The sequence below is a fragment of the Bombina bombina genome, chromosome 2 (genome assembly GCF_027579735.1).
Source record: "Bombina bombina isolate aBomBom1 chromosome 2, aBomBom1.pri, whole genome shotgun sequence".
NCBI lineage: Eukaryota > Metazoa > Chordata > Amphibia > Anura > Bombinatoridae > Bombina > Bombina bombina.
In genome coordinates, this window is record NC_069500.1 from 800,038,169 (window position 1) to 800,058,619 (window position 20,451).

At 33.9% G+C, this 20,451-nt stretch overlaps 9 non-coding genes across 9 annotated transcripts; all 9 read left to right on the forward strand.

Annotated features, from left to right (window-relative positions):
• The first annotated feature begins 680 nt into the window (after nt 1-680).
• TRNAT-CGU (transfer RNA threonine (anticodon CGU)) lies at nt 681-754 on the forward strand. The gene has a single exon. It is a non-coding gene; the product is annotated as a tRNA-Thr (tRNA).
• Nucleotides 755-2,057: 1,303 nt separating this feature from the next.
• TRNAT-CGU (transfer RNA threonine (anticodon CGU)) lies at nt 2,058-2,131 on the forward strand. Its single transcript has one exon. It is a non-coding gene; the product is annotated as a tRNA-Thr (tRNA).
• A 1,303-nt stretch (nt 2,132-3,434) lies between these two features.
• Nucleotides 3,435-3,508, forward strand: TRNAT-CGU (transfer RNA threonine (anticodon CGU)). The gene has a single exon. It is a non-coding gene; the product is annotated as a tRNA-Thr (tRNA).
• A 1,304-nt stretch (nt 3,509-4,812) lies between these two features.
• Nucleotides 4,813-4,886, forward strand: TRNAT-CGU (transfer RNA threonine (anticodon CGU)). Its single transcript has one exon. It is a non-coding gene; the product is annotated as a tRNA-Thr (tRNA).
• Nucleotides 4,887-6,277: 1,391 nt separating this feature from the next.
• TRNAT-CGU (transfer RNA threonine (anticodon CGU)) lies at nt 6,278-6,351 on the forward strand. Its single transcript has one exon. It is a non-coding gene; the product is annotated as a tRNA-Thr (tRNA).
• Nucleotides 6,352-7,654: 1,303 nt separating this feature from the next.
• Nucleotides 7,655-7,728, forward strand: TRNAT-AGU (transfer RNA threonine (anticodon AGU)). The gene has a single exon. It is a non-coding gene; the product is annotated as a tRNA-Thr (tRNA).
• Nucleotides 7,729-9,137: 1,409 nt separating this feature from the next.
• On the forward strand, nt 9,138-9,211 carry TRNAT-CGU (transfer RNA threonine (anticodon CGU)). The gene has a single exon. It is a non-coding gene; the product is annotated as a tRNA-Thr (tRNA).
• A 1,302-nt stretch (nt 9,212-10,513) lies between these two features.
• Nucleotides 10,514-10,587, forward strand: TRNAT-CGU (transfer RNA threonine (anticodon CGU)). Its single transcript has one exon. It is a non-coding gene; the product is annotated as a tRNA-Thr (tRNA).
• A 1,303-nt stretch (nt 10,588-11,890) lies between these two features.
• On the forward strand, nt 11,891-11,964 carry TRNAT-GGU (transfer RNA threonine (anticodon GGU)). The gene has a single exon. It is a non-coding gene; the product is annotated as a tRNA-Thr (tRNA).
• Nucleotides 11,965-20,451: the final 8,487 nt, after the last annotated feature.

Here is a 20,451-nt window from a genome sequence, read left to right on the forward strand (position 1 = left end):
ATAATAAAGATTCCCAGACATTTTGTATTCATATATTAGATAAACTTTCAAAACATAGATGAAATGATTTGAAACTAAGATTACATTTTTGTTTGTTTACAGCTGTTTAAGTCAATGGTAGAGGTCTATAAATCTTCTTAAAAAGCCTTTTTGAATCCAGTTGACAGCATTTTCCCTATTGCTTTTTTCTTTAAATGTATAAGATTTCAAACTAAACCTCCCAGAATTTTACTTCTGAAAGTAGAAGAAAAAAAAGCTGCTCGCTTTTTCTCAGAAATTATAATATAAAAATAAATTTCTACTGATCAATAGTGTCTACAAATAAAAACTTTTAGATGAGGCTGAACACAAAAAGCATGGTCCAAAACGAAGCCACTAATGATCAAATCTCTTTTAGCAAATAAAATAGTACCTGCAAATTTTACAGAAAATTCAATCCATCTAATTTATCATTTATTTGTAAAATATAGTTTAAAGCAGATCCACTAACCTACAAATCTTTATTAAAGAAAATAACACATGCTAATTTTATAAAAAATAAAAAAAATCTCATATATTTTTCATTTGTAACACTCGACAAACGTACCAAAGCCCAGAACACACAAAAAAGCTCAAATGCATTATTATTTAGATGTCTAAAACAACTCCTACAAAAACCATCCAGATTTAGTTAGTTGTCAGGCGCTGTGGCTTAGTTGGTTAAAGCGCCTGTCTCGTAAACAGGAGATCCTGAGTTCGAATCTCAGCAGTGCCTTCTCTAAAATTGACGTATTTAATTGATATAAAAAAAAGAATATAGGTCTCTAAAATACAATGAAGGATAATTAAAATGTGTGTTAAATTACATGATAATATAAGTTGTTGATTGGATGTTAAAATGTAAATGACATAGAATGTGTTTTTTTCTTAATATTTCACTCTATGTTAGCCTCTGAGACAAAAAAACCACCAGGTACTACAAGGTGCTGTGGCTTAGTTGGTTAAAGCGCCTGTCTAGTAAACAGGAGATCCTGAGTTCAAATCTCAGCAGTGCCTTTGATTTATTTAAAAAGCATTATATGATAAAAAGATTTTTAAAAATTCATAAAAGGTCTAGCAGGACATTAATATTGATAAGAGTAACAAATTGGGATGAGATAGTTGCTGTATGCATAAGTATTTTAAAAAAATAAAAGTAAAATACTTCTTCAGTGATTAAATGAATATCATAACATTAGTAAAAGAATAATGGTTAGTATATTGTAATTACAATACATTTCTACAACTTTAAAGACTTACCTTTCAAATTTTACATGTAGATAGTTCAACTTATTCTTCCTAGTTCAATAGTAATCCCAAATCATGTCTTTTATCAATATTCTGGGCAAATATAAAAGAATAATAAAGATTCCCAGACGTTTTGTATTCATATATTAGATAAACTTTCAAAACATAGATGAAATGATTTGAAACTAAGATTACATTTTTGTTTGTTTACAGCTGTTTAAGTCAATGGTAGAGGTCTACAAATCTTCTTAAAAAGCCTTTTTGAATCCAGTTGACAGCATTTTCCCTATTGCTTTTTTCTTTAAATGTATAAGATTTCAACCTAAACCTCCCAGAATTTTACTTCTGAAAGTAGAAGAAAAAAAAGCTGCTCGCTTTTTCTCAGAAATTATAATATAAAAATAAATTTCTACTGATCAATAGTGTCTACAAATAAAAACTTTTAGATGAGGCTGAACACAAAAAGCATGGTCCAAAACGAAGCCACTAATGATCAAATCACTTTTAGCAAATAAAATAGTACCTGCAAATTTTACAGAAAATTCAATCCATCTGATTTATCATTTATTTGTAAAATATAGTTTAAAGCAGATCCACTAACCTACAAATCTTTATTAAAGAAAATAACACATGCTAATTTTATAAAAAATAAAAAAAATCTCATATATTTTTCATTTGTAACACTCGACAAACGTACCAAAGCCCAGAACACACAAAAAAGCTCAAATGCATTATTATTTAGATGTCTAAAACAACTCCTACAAAAACCATCCAGATTTAGTTTATTGTCAGGCGCTGTGGCTTAGTTGGTTAAAGCGCCTGTCTCGTAAACAGGAGATCCTGAGTTCGAATCTCAGCAGTGCCTTCTCTAAAATTGTCGTATTTAATTGATATAAAAAAAAGAATATAGGTCTCTAAAATACAATGAAGGATAATTAAAATGTGTGTTAAATTACATGATAATATAAGTTGTTGATTGGATGTTAAAATGTAAATGACATAGAATGTGTTTTTTTCTTAATATTTCACTCTATGTCAGCCTCTGAGACAAAAAAACCACCAGGTACTACAAGGTGCTGTGGCTTAGTTGGTTAAAGCGCCTGTCTAGTAAACAGGAGATCCTGAGTTCAAATCTCAGCAGTGCCTTTGATTTATTTAAAAAGCATTATATGATAAAAAGATTTTTAAAAATTCATAAAAGGTCTAGCAGGACATTAATATTGATAAGAGTAACAAATTGGGATGAGATAGTTGCTGTATGCATAAGTATTTAAAAAAAATAAAAGTAAAATACTTCTTCAGTGATTAAATGAATATCATAACATTAGTAAAAGAATAATGGTTAGTATATTGTAATTACAATACATTTCTACAACTTTAAAGACTTACCTTTCAAATTTTACATGTAGATAGTTCAACTTATTCTTCCTAGTTCAATAGTAATCCCAAATCATGTCTTTTATCAATATTCTGGGCAAATATAAAAGAATAATAAAGATTCCCAGACGTTTTGTATTCATATATTAGATAAACTTTCAAAACATAGATGAAATGATTTGAAACTAAGATTACATTTTTGTTTGTTTACAGCTGTTTAAGTCAATGGTAGAGGTCTATAAATCTTCTTAAAAAGCCTTTTTGAATCCAGTTGACAGCATTTTCCCTATTGCTTTTTTCTTTAAATGTATAAGATTTCAACCTAAACCTCCCAGAATTTTACTTCTGAAAGTAGAAGAAAAAAAAGCTGCTCGCTTTTTCTCAGAAATTATAATATAAAAATAAATTTCTACTGATCAATAGTGTCTACAAATAAAAACTTTTAGATGAGGCTGAACACAAAAAGCATGGTCCAAAACGAAGCCACTAATGATCAAATCTCTTTTAGCAAATAAAATAGTACCTGCAAATTTTACAGAAAATTCAATCCATCTGATTTATCATTTATTTGTAAAATATAGTTTAAAGCAGATCCACTAACCTACAAATCTTTATTAAAGAAAATAACACATGCTAATTTTATAAAAAATAAAAAAAATCTCATATATTTTTCATTTGTAACACTCGACAAACGTACCAAAGCCCAGAACACACAAAAAAGCTCAAATGCATTATTATTTAGATGTCTAAAACAACTCCTACAAAAACCATCCAGATTTAGTTTGTTGTCAGGCGCTGTGGCTTAGTTGGTTAAAGCGCCTGTCTCGTAAACAGGAGATCCTGAGTTCGAATCTCAGCAGTGCCTTCTCTAAAATTGTCGTATTTAATTGATATAAAAAAAAGAATAAAGGTCTCTAAAATACAATGAAGGATAATTAAAATGTGTGTTAAATTACATGATAATATAAGTTGTTGATTGGATGTTAAAATGTAAATGACATAGAATGTGTTTTTTTCTTAATATTTCACTCTATGTCAGCCTCTGAGACAAAAAAAACCACCAGGTACTACAAGGTGCTGTGGCTTAGTTGGTTAAAGCGCCTGTCTAGTAAACAGGAGATCCTGAGTTCAAATCTCAGCAGTGCCTTTGATTTATTTAAAAAGCATTATATGATAAAAAGATTTTTAAAAATTCATAAAAGGTCTAGCAGGACATTAATATTGATAAGAGTAACAAATTGGGATGAGATAGTTGCTGTATGCATAAGTATTTTAAAAAAATAAAAGTAAAATACTTCTTCAGTGATTAAATGAATATCATAACATTAGTAAAAGAATAATGGTTAGTATATTGTAATTACAATACATTTCTACAACTTTAAAGACTTACCTTTCAAATTTTACATGTAGATAGTTCAACTTATTCTTCCTAGTTCAATAGTAATCCCAAATCATGTCTTTTATCAATATTCTGGGCAAATATAAAAGAATAATAAAGATTCCCAGACATTTTGTATTCATATATTAGATAAACTTTCAAAACATAGATGAAATGATTTGAAACTAAGATTACATTTTTGTTTGTTTACAGCTGTTTAAGTCAATGGTAGAGGTCTATAAATCTTCTTAAAAAGCCTTTTTGAATCCAGTTGACAGCATTTTCCCTATTGCTTTTTTCTTTAAATGTATAAGATTTCAAACTAAACCTCCCAGAATTTTACTTCTGAAAGTAGAAGAAAAAAAAGCTGCTCGCTTTTTCTCAGAAATTATAATATAAAAATAAATTTCTACTGATCAATAGTGTCTACAAATAAAAACTTTTAGATGAGGCTGAACACAAAAAGCATGGTCCAAAACGAAGCCACTAATGATCAAATCTCTTTTAGCAAATAAAATAGTACCTGCAAATTTTACAGAAAATTCAATCCATCTGATTTATCATTTATTTGTAAAATATAGTTTAAAGCAGATCCACTAACCTACAAATCTTTATTAAAGAAAATAACACATGCTAATTTTATAAAAAATAAAAAAAATCTCATATATTTTTCATTTGTAACACTCGACAAACGTACCAAAGCCCAGAACACACAAAAAAGCTCAAATGCATTATTATTTAGATGTCTAAAACAACTCCTACAAAAACCATCCAGATTTAGTTTGTTGTCAGGCGCTGTGGCTTAGTTGGTTAAAGCGCCTGTCTCGTAAACAGGAGATCCTGAGTTCGAATCTCAGCAGTGCCTTCTCTAAAATTGTCGTATTTAATTGATATAAAAAAAAGAATAAAGGTCTCTAAAATACAATGAAGGATAATTAAAATGTGTGTTAAATTACATGATAATATAAGTTGTTGATTGGATGTTAAAATGTAAATGACATAGAATGTGTTTTTTTCTTAATATTTCACTCTATGTCAGCCTCTGAGACAAAAAAACCACCAGGTACTACAAGGTGCTGTGGCTTAGTTGGTTAAAGCGCCTGTCTAGTAAACAGGAGATCCTGAGTTCAAATCTCAGCAGTGCCTTTGATTTATTTAAAAAGCATTATATGATAAAAAGATTTTTAAAAATTCATAAAAGGTCTAGCAGGACATTAATATTGATAAGAGTAACACATTGGGATGAGATAGTTGCTGTATGCATAAGTATTTTAAAAAAATAAAAGTAAAATACTTCTTCAGTGATTAAATGAATATCATAACATTAGTAAAAGAATAATGGTTAGTATATTGTAATTACAATACATTTCTACAACTTTAAAGACTTACCTTTCAAATTTTACATGTAGATAGTTCAACTTATTCTTCCTAGTTCAATAGTAATCCCAAATCATGTCTTTTATCAATATTCTGGGCAAATATAAAAGAATAATAAAGATTCCCAGACATTTTGTATTCATATATTAGATAAACTTTCAAAACATAGATGAAATGATTTGAAACTAAGATTACATTTTTGTTTGTTTACAGCTGTTTAAGTCAATGGTAGAGGTCTATAAATCTTCTTAAAAAGCCTTTTTAGAATCCAGTTGACAGCATTTTCCCTATTGCTTTTTTCTTTAAATGTATAAGATTTCAAACTAAACCTCCCAGAATTTTACTTCTGAAAGTAGAAGAAAAAAAAGCTGCTCGCTTTTTCTCAGAAATTATAATATAAAAATAAATTTCTACTGATCAATAGTGTCTACAAATAAAAACTTTTAGATGAGGCTGAACACAAAAAGCATGGTCCAAAACGAAGCCACTAATGATCAAATCTCTTTTAGCAAATAAAATAGTACCTGCAAATTTTACAGAAAATTCAATCCATCTGATTTATCATTTATTTGTAAAATATAGTTTAAAGCAGATCCACTAACCTACAAATCTTTATTAAAGAAAATAACACATGCTAATTTTATAAAAAATAAAAAAAATCTCATATATTTTTCATTTGTAACACTCGACAAACGTACCAAAGCCCAGAACACACAAAAAAGCTCAAATGCATTATTATTTAGATGTCTAAAACAACTCCTACAAAAACCATCCAGAGTTAGTTTCCAAAGCCAGAACACACAAAAAAGCTCAAATGCATTATTATTTAGATGTCTAAAACAACTCCTACAAAAACCATCCAGATTTAGTTTGTTGTCAGGCGCTGTGGCTTAGTTGGTTAAAGCGCCTGTCTCGTAAACAGGAGATCCTGAGTTCGAATCTCAGCAGTGCCTTCTCTAAAATTGTCGTATTTAATTGATATAAAAAAAAGAATAAAGGTCTCTAAAATACAATGAAGGATAATTAAAATGTGTGTTAAATTACATGATAATATAAGTTGTTGATTGGATGTTAAAATGTAAATGACATAGAATGTGTTTTTTTCTTAATATTTCACTCTATGTCAGCCTCTGAGACAAAAAAACCACCAGGTACTACAAGGTGCTGTGGCTTAGTTGGTTAAAGCGCCTGTCTAGTAAACAGGAGATCCTGAGTTCAAATCTCAGCAGTGCCTTTCATTTATTTAAAAAGCATTATATGATAAAAAGATTTTTAAAAATTCATAAAAGGTCTAGCAGGACATTAATATTGATAAGAGTAACAAATTGGGATGAGATAGTTGCTGTATGCATAAGTATTTTAAAAAAATAAAAGTAAAATACTTCTTCAGTGATTAAATGAATATCATAACATTAGTAAAAGAATAATGGTTAGTATATTGTAATTACAATACATTTCTACAACTTTAAAGACTTACCTTTCAAATTTTACATGTAGATAGTTCAACTTATTCTTCCTAGTTCAATAGTAATCCCAAATCATGTCTTTTATCAATATTCTGGGCAAATATAAAAGAATAATAAAGATTCCCAGACATTTTGTATTCATATATTAGATAAACTTTCAAAACATAGATGAAATGATTTGAAACTAAGATTACATTTTTGTTTGTTTACAGCTGTTTAAGTCAATGGTAGAGGTCTATAAATCTTCTTAAAAAGCCTTTTTAGAATCCAGTTGACAGCATTTTCTCTATTGCTTTTTTCTTTAAATGTATAAGATTTCAAACTAAACCTCCCAGAATTTTACTTCTGAAAGTAGAAGAAAAAAAAGCTGCTCGCTTTTTCTCAGAAATTATAATATAAAAATAAATTTCTACTGATCAATAGTGTCTACAAATAAAAACTTTTAGATGAGGCTGAACACAAAAAGCATGGTCCAAAACGAAGCCACTAATGATCAAATCTCTTTTAGCAAATAAAATAGTACCTGCAAATTTTACAGAAAATTCAATCCATCTAATTTATCATTTATTTGTAAAATATAGTTTAAAGCAGATCCACTAACCTACAAATCTTTATTAAAGAAAATAACACATGCTAATTTTATAAAAAATAAAAAAATCTCATATATTTTTCATTTGTAACACTCGACAAACGTACCAAAGCCCAGAACACACAAAAAAGCTCAAATGCATTATTATTTAGATGTCTAAAACAACTCCTACAAAAACCATCCAGATTTAGTTAGTTGTCAGGCGCTGTGGCTTAGTTGGTTAAAGCACCTGTCTAGTAAACAGGAGATCCTGAGTTCAAATCTCAGCAGTGCCTTTGATTTATTTAAAAATCATTATATGATAAAAAGATTTTTAAAAATTCATAAAAGGTCTAGCAGGACATTAATATTGATAAGAGTAACACATTGGGATGAGATAGTTGCTGTATGCATAAGTATTTTAAAAAAATAAAAGTAAAATACTTCTTCAGTGATTAAATGAATATCATAACATTAGTAAAAGAATAATGGTTAGTATATTGTAATTACAATACATTTCTACAACTTTAAAGACTTACCTTTCAAATTTTACATGTAGATAGTTCAACTTATTCTTCCTAGTTCAATAGTAATCCCAAATCATGTCTTTTATCAATATTCTGGGCAAATATAAAAGAATAATAAAGATTCCCAGACATTTTGTATTCATATATTAGATAAACTTTCAAAACATAGATGAAATGATTTGAAACTAAGATTACATTTTTGTTTGTTTACAGCTGTTTAAGTCAATGGTAGAGGTCTATAAATCTTCTTAAAAAGCCTTTTTGAATCCAGTTGACAGCATTTTCCCTATTGCTTTTTTCTTTAAATGTATAAGATTTCAACCTAAACCTCCCAGAATTTTACTTCTGAAAGTAGAAGAAAAAAAAGCTGCTCGCTTTTTCTCAGAAATTATAATATAAAAATAAATTTCTACTGATCAATAGTGTCTACAAATAAAAACTTTTAGATGAGGCTGAACACAAAAAGCATGGTCCAAAACGAAGCCACTAATGATCAAATCTCTTTTAGCAAATAAAATAGTACCTGCAAATTTTACAGAAAATTCAATCCATCTAATTTATCATTTATTTGTAAAATATAGTTTAAAGCAGATCCACTAACCTACAAATCTTTATTAAAGAAAATAACACATGCTAATTTTATAAAAAATAAAAAAATCTCATATATTTTTCATTTGTAACACTCGACAAACGTACCAAAGCCCAGAACACACAAAAAAGCTCAAATGCATTATTATTTAGATGTCTAAAACAACTCCTACAAAAACCATCCAGATTTAGTTTATTGTCAGGCGCTGTAGCTTAGTTGGTTAAAGCGCCTGTCTCGTAAACAGGAGATCCTGAACACAAAAAGCATGGTCCAAAACGAAGCCACTAATGATCAAATCTCTTTTAGCAAATAAAATAGTACCTGCAAATTTTACAGAAAATTCAATCCATCTGATTTATCATTTATTTGTAAAATATATTTTAAAGCAGATCCACTAACCTACAAATCTTTATTAAAGAAAATAACACATGCTAATTTTATATATAAAAAAAAAAATTTCATATATTTTTCATTTGTAACACTCGACAAACGTACCAAAGCCCAGAACACACAAAAAAGCTCAAATGCATTATTATTTAGATGTCTAAAACAACTCTTACAAAAACCATCCAGATTGAGTTTATTGTCAGGCGCTGTGGCTTAGTTGGTTAAAGCGCCTGTCTCGTAAACAGGAGATCCTGAGTTCGAATCTCAGCAGTGCCTTCTCTAAAATTGACGTATTTAATTGATATAAAAAAAAGAATATAGGTCTCTAAAATACAATGAAGGATAATTAAAATGTGTGTTAAATTACATGATAATATAAGTTGTTGATTGGATGTTAAAATGTAAATGACATAGAATGTGTTTTTTTCTTAATATTTCACTCTATGTTAGCCTCTGAGACAAAAAAACCACAAGGTACTACAAGGTGCTGTGGCTTAGTTGGTTAAAGCGCCTGTCTAGTAAACAGGAGATCCTGAGTTCAAATCTCAGCAGTGCCTTTGATTTATTTAAAAAGCATAATATGATAAAAAGATTTTTAAAAATTCATAAAAGGTCTAGCAGGACATTAATATTGATAAGAGTAACAAATTGGGATGAGATAGTTGCTGTATGCATAACTATTTTAAAAAAATAAAAGTAAAATACTTCTTCAGTGATTAAATGAATATCATAACATTAGTAAAAGAATAATGGTTAGTATATTGTAATTACAATACATTTCTACAACTTTAAAGACTTACCTTTCAAATTTTACATGTAGATAGTTCAACTTATTCTTCCTAGTTCAATAGTAATCCCAAATCATGTCTTTTATCAATATTCTGGGCAAATATAAAAGAATAATAAAGATTCCCAGACATTTTGTATTCATATATTAGATAAACTTTCAAAACATAGATGAAATGATTTGAAACTAAGATTACATTTTTGTTTGTTTACAGCTGTTTAAGTCAATGGTAGAGGTCTATAAATCTTCTTAAAAAGCCTTTTTGAATCCAGTTGACAGCATTTTCCCTATTGCTTTTTTCTTTAAATGTATAAGATTTCAACCTAAACCTCCCAGAATTTTACTTCTGAAAGTAGAAGAAAAAAAAGCTGCTCGCTTTTTCTCAGAAATTATAATATAAAAATAAATTTCTACTGATCAATAGTGTCTACAAATAAAAACTTTTAGATGAGGCTGAACACAAAAAGCATGGTCCAAAACGAAGCCACTAATGATCAAATCTCTTTTAGCAAATAAAATAGTACCTGCAAATTTTACAGAAAATTCAATCCATCTAATTTATCATTTATTTGTAAAATATAGTTTAAAGCAGATCCACTAACCTACAAATCTTTATTAAAGAAAATAACACATGCTAATTTTATAAAAAATAAAAAAATCTCATATATTTTTCATTTGTAACACTCGACAAACGTACCAAAGCCCAGAACACACAAAAAAGCTCAAATGCATTATTATTTAGATGTCTAAAACAACTCCTACAAAAACCATCCAGATTTAGTTAGTTGTCAGGCGCTGTGGCTTAGTTGGTTAAAGCGCCTGTCTCGTAAACAGGAGATCCTGAGTTCGAATCTCAGCAGTGCCTTCTCTAAAATTGTCGTATTTAATTGATATAAAAAAAAGAATAAAGGTCTCTAAAATACAATGAAGGATAATTAAAATGTGTGTTAAATTACATGATAATATAAGTTGTTGATTGGATGTTAAAATGTAAATGACATAGAATGTGTTTTTTTCTTAATATTTCACTCTATGTCAGCCTCTGAGACAAAAAAACCACCAGGTACTACAAGGTGCTGTGGCTTAGTTGGTTAAAGCGCCTGTCTAGTAAACAGGAGATCCTGAGTTCAAATCTCAGCAGTGCCTTTGATTTATTTAAAAAGCATTATATGATAAAAAGATTTTTAAAAATTCATAAAAGGTCTAGCAGGACATTAATATTGATAAGAGTAACAAATTGGGATGAGATAGTTGCTGTATGCATAACTATTTTAAAAAAATAAAAGTAAAATACTTCTTCAGTGATTAAATGAATATCATAACATTAGAAAAAGAATAATGGTTAGTATATTGTAATTACAATACATTTCTACAACTTTAAAGACTTACCTTTCAAATTTTACATGTAGATAGTTCAACTTATTCTTCCTAGTTCAATAGTAATCCCAAATCATGTCTTTTATCAATATTCTGGGCAAATATAAAAGAATAATAAAGATTCCCAGACATTTTGTATTCATATATTAGATAAACTTTCAAAACATAGATGAAATGATTTGAAACTAAGATTACATTTTTGTTTGTTTACAGCTGTTTAAGTCAATGGTAGAGGTCTATAAATCTTCTTAAAAAGCCTTTTTGAATCCAGTTGACAGCATTTTCCCTATTGCTTTTTTCTTTAAATGTATAAGATTTCAACCTAAACCTCCCAGAATTTTACTTCTGAAAGTAGAAGAAAAAAAAGCTGCTCGCTTTTTCTCAGAAATTATAATATAAAAATAAATTTCTACTGATCAATAGTGTCTACAAATAAAAACTTTTAGATGAGGCTGAACACAAAAAGCATGGTCCAAAATGAAGCCACTAATGATCAAATCTCTTTTAGCAAATAAAATAGTACCTGCAAATTTTACAGAAAATTCAATCCATCTGATTTATCAATTATTTGTAAAATATAGTTTAAAGCAGATCCACTAACCTACAAATCTTTATTAAAGAAAATAACACATGCTAATTTTATAAAAAATAAAAAAAATCTCATATATTTTTCATTTGTAACACTCGACAAACGTACCAAAGCCTAGAACACACAAAAAAGCTCAAATGCATTATTATTTAGATGTCTAAAACAACTCCTACAAAAACCATCCAGATTTAGTTTATTGTCAGGCGCTGTGGCTTAGTTTGTTAAAGCGCCTGTCTGGTAAACAGGAGATCCTGAGTTCGAATCTCAGCAGTGTCTTCTCTAAAATTGTCGTATTTAATTGATATAAAAAAAGAATAGGTTAGGGGGGCGGAGCCGGCCGAGAAAGAGCATGGCTGCATAAATCTGAAGCTCTGATTCTGTCCACTGAAAGCTACAAGATAAGGGGAGAAAAACGCTAAGACTCAAAGCATATCACAAAAACTAACATCTGAGGAGAGACTGGAGAGCAGTGGGTGCCGATTAGAACTACCGGAGAGCAGGAATTAGATGAGCCGCATCAGAGGCCTGGTGCAGAGGAACGGAACCACATACGCAGCTCCTAACTGGGGTCACACCAACCTAACAGCCATCCTCTGTGCTTGAATGAAACCGGACATCGACAGACCACGGCACCATTAAGAACCAGAACTCGCTAACGGATCATGCAACGTGAGTGACCATGTCACTACTATGGACTGCCAGGCCTACCACACGCAGAGAAAGAGACGGTGCACAGATTCAAGTCACCCAAGACTCGGAGCGGTAACTACCTGATCCGCTGTGTAAAAGGTTAGTGTGCCGAAGGGCTTAATAGGGGGCCAGTGGAAAACGAACACTTAAACCAACACTTAAACCAAGCTGGGGCCCAGACACAAAGGGGAATACAGCAACAGAGCTACTTTTTATAAAATAAAAGGATTGGCTGATAAAGACTTTCCATCGACTGTTGCTACATAACAACCACTATTTGCCTTCAGATCAACAGTTAAAATAAGGGGAATACACACTTGGGCTCACAGAAAGAGCTCTCCAGAAAATCAGTTTTGACCGCCACACATTACCTAGCTATGGCAGCCAGAAAACAAAAACCAGATAAAATACAGAAACAAACTGCCTCAGGCGGCGGGAAACTAAACTCCTTCTTTAAAACATTTGAGAGTGGGTCCCAGGCTATAATTGAAGCATCACAGACAGATAGCATGGACTCTACAGATTACCCCGCAGACCCAACCCCCATCACCAGAGCAGATTTGCGCTCACTGCCCACGAAAGAGGACCTGAACTCTTTTATGACCCAAGTCAGCAAACTTATAAAGGATGGCTTGGCAGATGTTAAAAAAGACATAAACGCCCTAGGCCACAGGGTTCTCCATCTGGAAGAACAGGCAGACGAAAGTGCTAAATCTTCTGACGACATGGCCATAACCCTACAACAGCAGAACTCCACTATATTACAGCTTCAATCCCAAGTAGAAGACCTAGATAATAGGGGGAGACGACAGAATTTGAGAATCAGGGGAGTACCTGAGCAAATATTACCGCCACAGATACCGTCCTACTTACAAAATTTATTTAAGTTCCTGCTGGGACCAGAAAGAGAAGATACCATACTCTTAGACAGAGCGCATCGCGCTCTCAGAGCCAGACCATCGCCATCAGCACCACCTAGGGACATAATCCTTTGCTGCCACAAATTTACAGACAAAGAAGCTATCCTAATGGCAGCAAGAAAGAAATCCCCCATTAGGTTTGGCGAAGACTCCCTCCAGATTTTTGCAGACCTCAGTCCCCTCACCCTTGCAAAAAGGAAAGAGGCAAGATATTTGACTTTACATCTGACAGACCTGGATATCCCATACAGATGGGGTTTCCCATTCTCCATCAGAGTCGTCAAAAATGATAAGACTTTAATATATAAAGACCCAGAAGACCTGGAATCATTCTGTCTACAACTAGGCATCCCACAACCCTCTCTGCCTTCTATTAAATATTTAATGGTAGACAAACCGACACAAAGGAAGCTCCCAAACAACAACCAACAATCCGAATGGTCTACTATGCCCAAAAAGAAAAGAAACACTACCCCAACCTCATCACAGGCTAGAGACACAGACATTGAACCACCTTGAAGAAGATTGCATGGCACAATTTTGGGACATTAAATTACCAGAGACTGCAACGGGTTATAGACCCGAATCTCTTGCCGAATTAGACTGCATCATGGACACAGTCAATGCTGAACCCCCTTAGAGGGCCCTCTTGTTTAGAGTCCCCCTACCTCTCTCCACTCCTCCCTCTTTTATACTATCTTAATCTCCCCCTCCCTATCTTGATACATTAACCACTCAAGTAACTGTACATGTGGACAGGCATGTATGCTGCCTCACACCCCCGCCAGTAACTAGATTCTATTCCTTGCTTACTCTATTATCCGCTGGGAATACACGTTTCTCTTCTCCCCTCCCTTCCCTTCCTAAGACTCACCTCTAGAAAGATGCGAAAGCATCATACAGTTTATTGTTTGAAAAGTTATTGTTGTACGTTTATTGCTTTTTTGTTATGTTTATACCTGTTATTTATCTATTGCAGCTCAGAAACCAATGCTCCTTTTATTACTCTAGCAGCCACCAACCCTGGAAGGCAGAAACCGGACTACCCTACTAACGCTCTTTACTTAGCATGCTCCCTCCCTTTAGACAGGAAATTCCAACTCCGACCATCGACTGGACTAAGGAGGGTAAGACTACAGCAAATTCTAACTAAACACACATACAAATGGCTACCCCCGTAATAAATATTATATCACAGAACACAAAGGGTCTTAATTCACCCACAAAGAGAGCGATAGCCTTACGAAGTTTAGCTAGCCAAAAAAATTAAATTGTTTTCTTACAGGAAACACACTTTGTTAGAGATAAGGAACCCAAATTTTGTTCGAAAGATTACACACTGGGGTACTATAGCTCAGGAGTAGTTAAAAAAAATGGAGTATGCACACTATTGCACAAGAACCTCCAATTCCAACTCCAGAGAAAGGTGACAGACACAGAAGGCAGAATACTCATTCTAATAGGTCTCCTGTTTCATAGACCGGTGACTTTAGTCAACGTATATGCCCCCAACAGCAGAAGAGCCCAATTCTTCCAATCCCTACAAAACCTAATCACTGAACACAAAATAGGTACACTTATACTAGGGGGAGACCTTAATGTCACACTAGACCCTTCCCTGGATGCTTCCTCTAACAGACCTAACGCCCAAACAAGACCCCCTAACTCTGTATTTAAATGCCTCGCATATTTAGGCCTACTAGACACATGGAGGATAAGGCACCCAACCCAACGAAATTACACCTTCTACTCATACCCCTGGGCAGCATATACCAGAATAGACTATATCCTGTTAGATAGAAATCATTTCTCCTTGCTGCGGGATTCAGATATCCAACCGACCTCTTGGTCGGACCATTCACAGGTGTGTACACAATTACAATGGCCAAACCACCCCATAATACCATTTATCTGGAGAATGGATGAATCTCTGTTACACCAACCACACACCACCGATGAGATAGCGAAATCCATAAAAGAATACTTCCTATTAAATACATCATCAAATATTTCACCACACACAGTGTGGGAGGCCCATAAAGCGGTGATCAGAGGGGAGTGCATTAAACATACAGCCCACAGAAAGAAGACTTATAATCAAACAATGGACAGACTGACCACACAACTAAACCACTTGGAACTGACACATAAAAACTCACCGACAGACAACACCCTCCTCCTACAAATGACTGAGACTAGACAAGAACTTAATAAGATTTTAACGAAGGAAGCACAGAGAAGGGCAATTATGCTTAGAAAACTCTATTTCTTCGAAGGCAATAGAGCCGGCTCGCTGTTAGCCAGAGCGTTAAAAGCCCAAGCATTAAAATCACAAATACATAAATTAACCACCCCAGAAAACACAGACATCATAGATAGTGAGGGAATTGCTAATCACTTTAGGGATTACTATTCCAGACTATATAATTTAGAACGGAATGAAACACCCGAACACCAAGAGGGTTTGCGGAATTAAATAAAAGAAGCCAACCTTCCCAAGTTACAGCCAGATCAGCGGGCAACATTAGACAACCCCATCAGCCTATCAGAGATTCTTATAGCTATAAAAGACCTGCCATCAGGCAAAAGCCCAGGCCCAGATGGTTTCACTAATGCCTATTATAAATCATTTAAGGAAATTCTGGCCCCACACTTACTTAAGCTTTTCCACACACTGGAGGAAGAGGGTTCTCTCACCCAAGAGATGCTGACAGCCCATATCTCGGTCATACCCAAACCCCAAAAAAACCTCTCCAACCCTAGCAGTTACAGACCAATATCCTTACTGAATACGGACATTAAAATCCTGGGAAAAATCTTGGCCAAAAGAATCAACTCCGTATTACAGACCCTAGTTCACACTGATCAGGTGGGATTTGTCCCAGGGAGGGAGGCACGGGATAACACCATTAGAGCGATAACCCTCATTTCCTACGTTAAACATAATAAAATACCAGCTGCCCTCCTGACTACCGACGCAGAGAAGGCGTTCGACCGGATAAGTTGGGGGTTCTTAAGAGAAACTTTAAAAGCAATGGGGTTCGGCCCACCCACAATCACACGCATTTTTAGCCTCTATATGAATCCCACAGCAAAGGTCAAGGCAAATGGGATGTTATCTAATCACTTTAGAATTCAGAATGGTACACGACAGGGATGCCCATTGTCACCAATACTCTTTATCCTCACTATGGAAGTCTTCGCGGCTCACATTAGACAAAATCAAAAGGTGAAAGGTATTGAGATAGGCCCACACGACTTTAAGATAGCATTATATGCAGACGACGTTTTATTTACAGTCACAGATCCACTTCACACCATACCCATAATTTTAGACGAGATAAACACTTTCGGCCAGTTCTCGAATTTCTCAGTAAACACCCAGAAATCGGAAATTCTAAATATCTCTATGACACCATCAGACTTCCGAACACTATCGAACATATGCCCAATGATACCCAGAAACAAATCAATCAAATACCTAGGAATTTATCTAACCCCTACCCTCCCACTGTTATTTACTGAGAACTACACTAAACTTCTAAATGCAACAAGACATGACCTACACACCTGGGCCCTAAAACCCATCTCTTGGTGGGGACGTACCCAATGCATCAAAATGACCACACTGCCTAGAATCTTATATATTCTCCAAGCAGCCCCCATACCCCTCCCGAAGTGGTTCCTTTCCCAACTTCAAAGGCAGATCAATTCATTTATCTGGGGGAAAACTAAACCCAGGATCAACAGGGACTCCATGTACAGGGCGACAATACACGGGGGATTGGGAGTACCCAACTTAACAACATATTACAATGCTATAACATTGCAAAGAATACTGGATTGGCACAGGGCAGGAGACACGAAGGCATGGGTGTCCCTAGACTCGCACATACTCAGAGTCCCATCGGTAGGCGCACTGTGCTGGGTCCCGAGATCCCTCAGACCACCCCAATGTAACGCACTGGCGATACATAAACATGTGTTTGACACTTGGGAAACTATCAAGATCCAGCGACCACACATCACGGGAACCCGCTCACCCCTTTTTCCCATTCCTATGAACGCTGAGATGATAGGTGGTTTAGACAGCGGTCTCCAGAGGTTGGGGGAGTGGGGGTATACATTGCCACTAAAAGAGTTTACACGGGCAGGGAAACTGGCAGATAGAGAGGACCTGAAACTAGTAGCAGGCGGGAGATATTCCACCTGGTTGAAACACTCTCAACTGGCCCATTTTATACACACATCCCCGTTTCAAGCAGACTACCTTAGGGTGTTGACACCATTCGAAAACTTATGCACAAGTAAGGATACACTACGACACACACTATCCCTCTCTAGACGGCTCCTTCAGTCAGAACACACACACACACTCCCCACATATACAACGAGGTGGCAGGAAGAGCTGGGCACAGTTCTAACAGGAGAGGACTGGTCCAGGATATTTCGTAATACAAGGAGGTCTTCGGGATCCCCTCAATTCCTTGAACTAAATTTCAAGGTTATGATGAGGTGGTACCTGACTCCCTCTCGAATCCACTCAATTTACCCAGGAGCAAACAGTAATTGTTGGAGGGGATGTACATCAAAAGGACATTACCTTCACATGTGGTGGGAGTGCGAGAGGATTAAGCCTTTTTGGCATAAGATTGAATCCTTTTATCGACAGCTATTGACGGACGAGTTTACACTGACCCCAAGCACGGCCCTACTTAATGACCTCCCTCCATTCCCCTGCCAACTAAGGCTTAGACTATTACAAATGGGAATTAATGGTGCCAAAATCCTTATAGCTCGGCACTGGAAAACACAACACACACCAACACATGAGGAATGGGTTAATAGAGTTACAGACATCCTGACACTGGAAGAATATGTTTATTTTAAGAAGAAGAAACTGAACCTTTTCGCTGACATCAAATTTTTATGGGAGGACCTGTTAACTAGACAAAAGACTGACCCTCCCACCATGACGTAGAATCTACCTTTCCCCAACGCCCACTTCCATAATCTCCCTCATACCCTATTTAGTCTGTTCTACAATGGCTGGCTTGCTGTAGTAGATCCCTTTGTTGCTACCTCGTCAACGGAGATGGCACTGACGCATTAGTTAAGGTTTCTTGCCTCAGGGTATGGTGTTCTGCAATAGAACTTATTATTTCTTTTCTATCTACTTTCAAAAGTTCCTTTCCTTTTTCCTTTTTTCTCTTCTCTCTCTTTCTTTCTCTCTCCTCTTTCTGCTCTCTTCTTTATTTCCTCTCATTAGACACATGTGAAGAAGTCATCTACTTGCAGTAGATAAGAGACATAGAGATATCACATACTCTGTACAAGTAAAGTTTTCATATTTGTAAAAAAAAACAAAAAAAAAAACATGAGCCGTAAAAACATAAAAGCATATGTAAAATGTGCAAATATAAAAACACTTTCTTTAAAATAAAAAAAAACCTAGCCTGTAAGGGCTACTAGAGGACTCCAGTTGAGAAGTTGATGTAAACTACTAAATATATATAGTTAATAACATTTGAATGATTTAAAAAATCTTACCAAATAGAGGCGGTCCAAGACAATTTCCAAGTCCAGCAAAAAACATCAGTATCCCATAGGCATGCGTTAGCTTATCGAGTCCCACTGTATTTGTTGTTACATATGGAAAAATTGACCAGTTACCAGATAAAAAACCTAGTAAAGCAGCAAGAATTGCAAGAGCAGGGTAAGACTTTGCAAAGGGCACTGCAATCAGGACCACCCCAGTTCCTAGTAAAGTAAGTACATATAAATATAGTGTATTTATCCATTTAAAGTCAGCAAGGAATCCTAAAACAAGCTTTCCAATAGCCATCATAAAACCAGTAATTGAAACTAAAGGCACTATCATTGATTCTGGATCAATATTTGAACATTTTGCTACATCTTCTAATAAAAGTGAAGGAGCAAATCCCCCAATGCCTAAAAGTAAAATTGCAACAAAAAGTGCTGAAAATATTTTGTTTTTAAACAGGTCCATGGTACGGCCCCCAATATTTTTAGCAAACTGCGTACAGATATGTGCATCTGTACTATTATTTGTTAAATTATCTTTTTCAGTAGAAGGAAGAATTATAAATCCATTCTTATTAAGAATATTTTCCTTTTTGAAGTCACCGTTGGATACCAAACTATTTTCTTGTAGAACTGTAAATCTATTCTTATTGAGCATATTTTCCTGTTTGCAGTCACCGTTGGATACCAAGCTTTTTTGTTGTAGAATTGTAAATCCATTCTTATTAAGAATATTTTCCTGCTTGCAAAAAAAAAAAAAAAAAAAAAAAAAGAATAATGGTTTCTAAAATACAATGAAGGATAATTAAAATGTGTGTTAAATTACATGATAATATAAGTTGTTGATTGGATGTTAAAATGTAAATGACATAGAATGTGTTTTTTTCTTAATATTTCACTCTATGTCAGCCTCTGAGACAAAAAAACCACCAGGTACTACAAGGTGCTGTGGCTTAGTTGGTTAAAGCGCCTGTCTAGTAAACAGGAGATCCTGAGTTCAAATCTCAGCAGTGCCTTTGATTTATTTAAAAAGCATTATATGATAAAAAGATTTTTACAAAAACAATCCAGATTTAGTTTATTGTCAGGTGCTGTGGCTTAGTTGGTTAAAGCATCTATCTCATAAACAGGCGATCCTGAGTTCGAATTTTAGCAGTGCCTTCTCTAAAATTGTCATATTTAATTGATATAAAAAAAAGAATAAAGGTCTCTAAAATACAATGAAGGATAATTAAAATGTGTGTTAAATTACATGATAATATAAGTTGTTGATTGGATGTTAAAATGTAAATGACATAGAATGTGTTTTTTTCTTAATATTTCACTCTATGTCAGCCTCTGAGACAAAAAAACCACCAGGTACTACAAGGTGCTGTGGCTTAGTTGGTTAAAGCGCCTGTCTAGTAAACAGGAGATCCTGAGTTCAAATCTCAGCAGTGCCTTTCATTTATTTAAAAAGCATTATATGATAAAAAGATTTTTAAAAATTCATAAAAGGTCTAGCAGGTCTAGCAGGACATCATCCTAGTTCAATAGTAATCCCAAATCATGTCTTTTATCAATATTCTGGGCAAATATAAAAGAATAATAAAGATTCCCAGACGTTTTG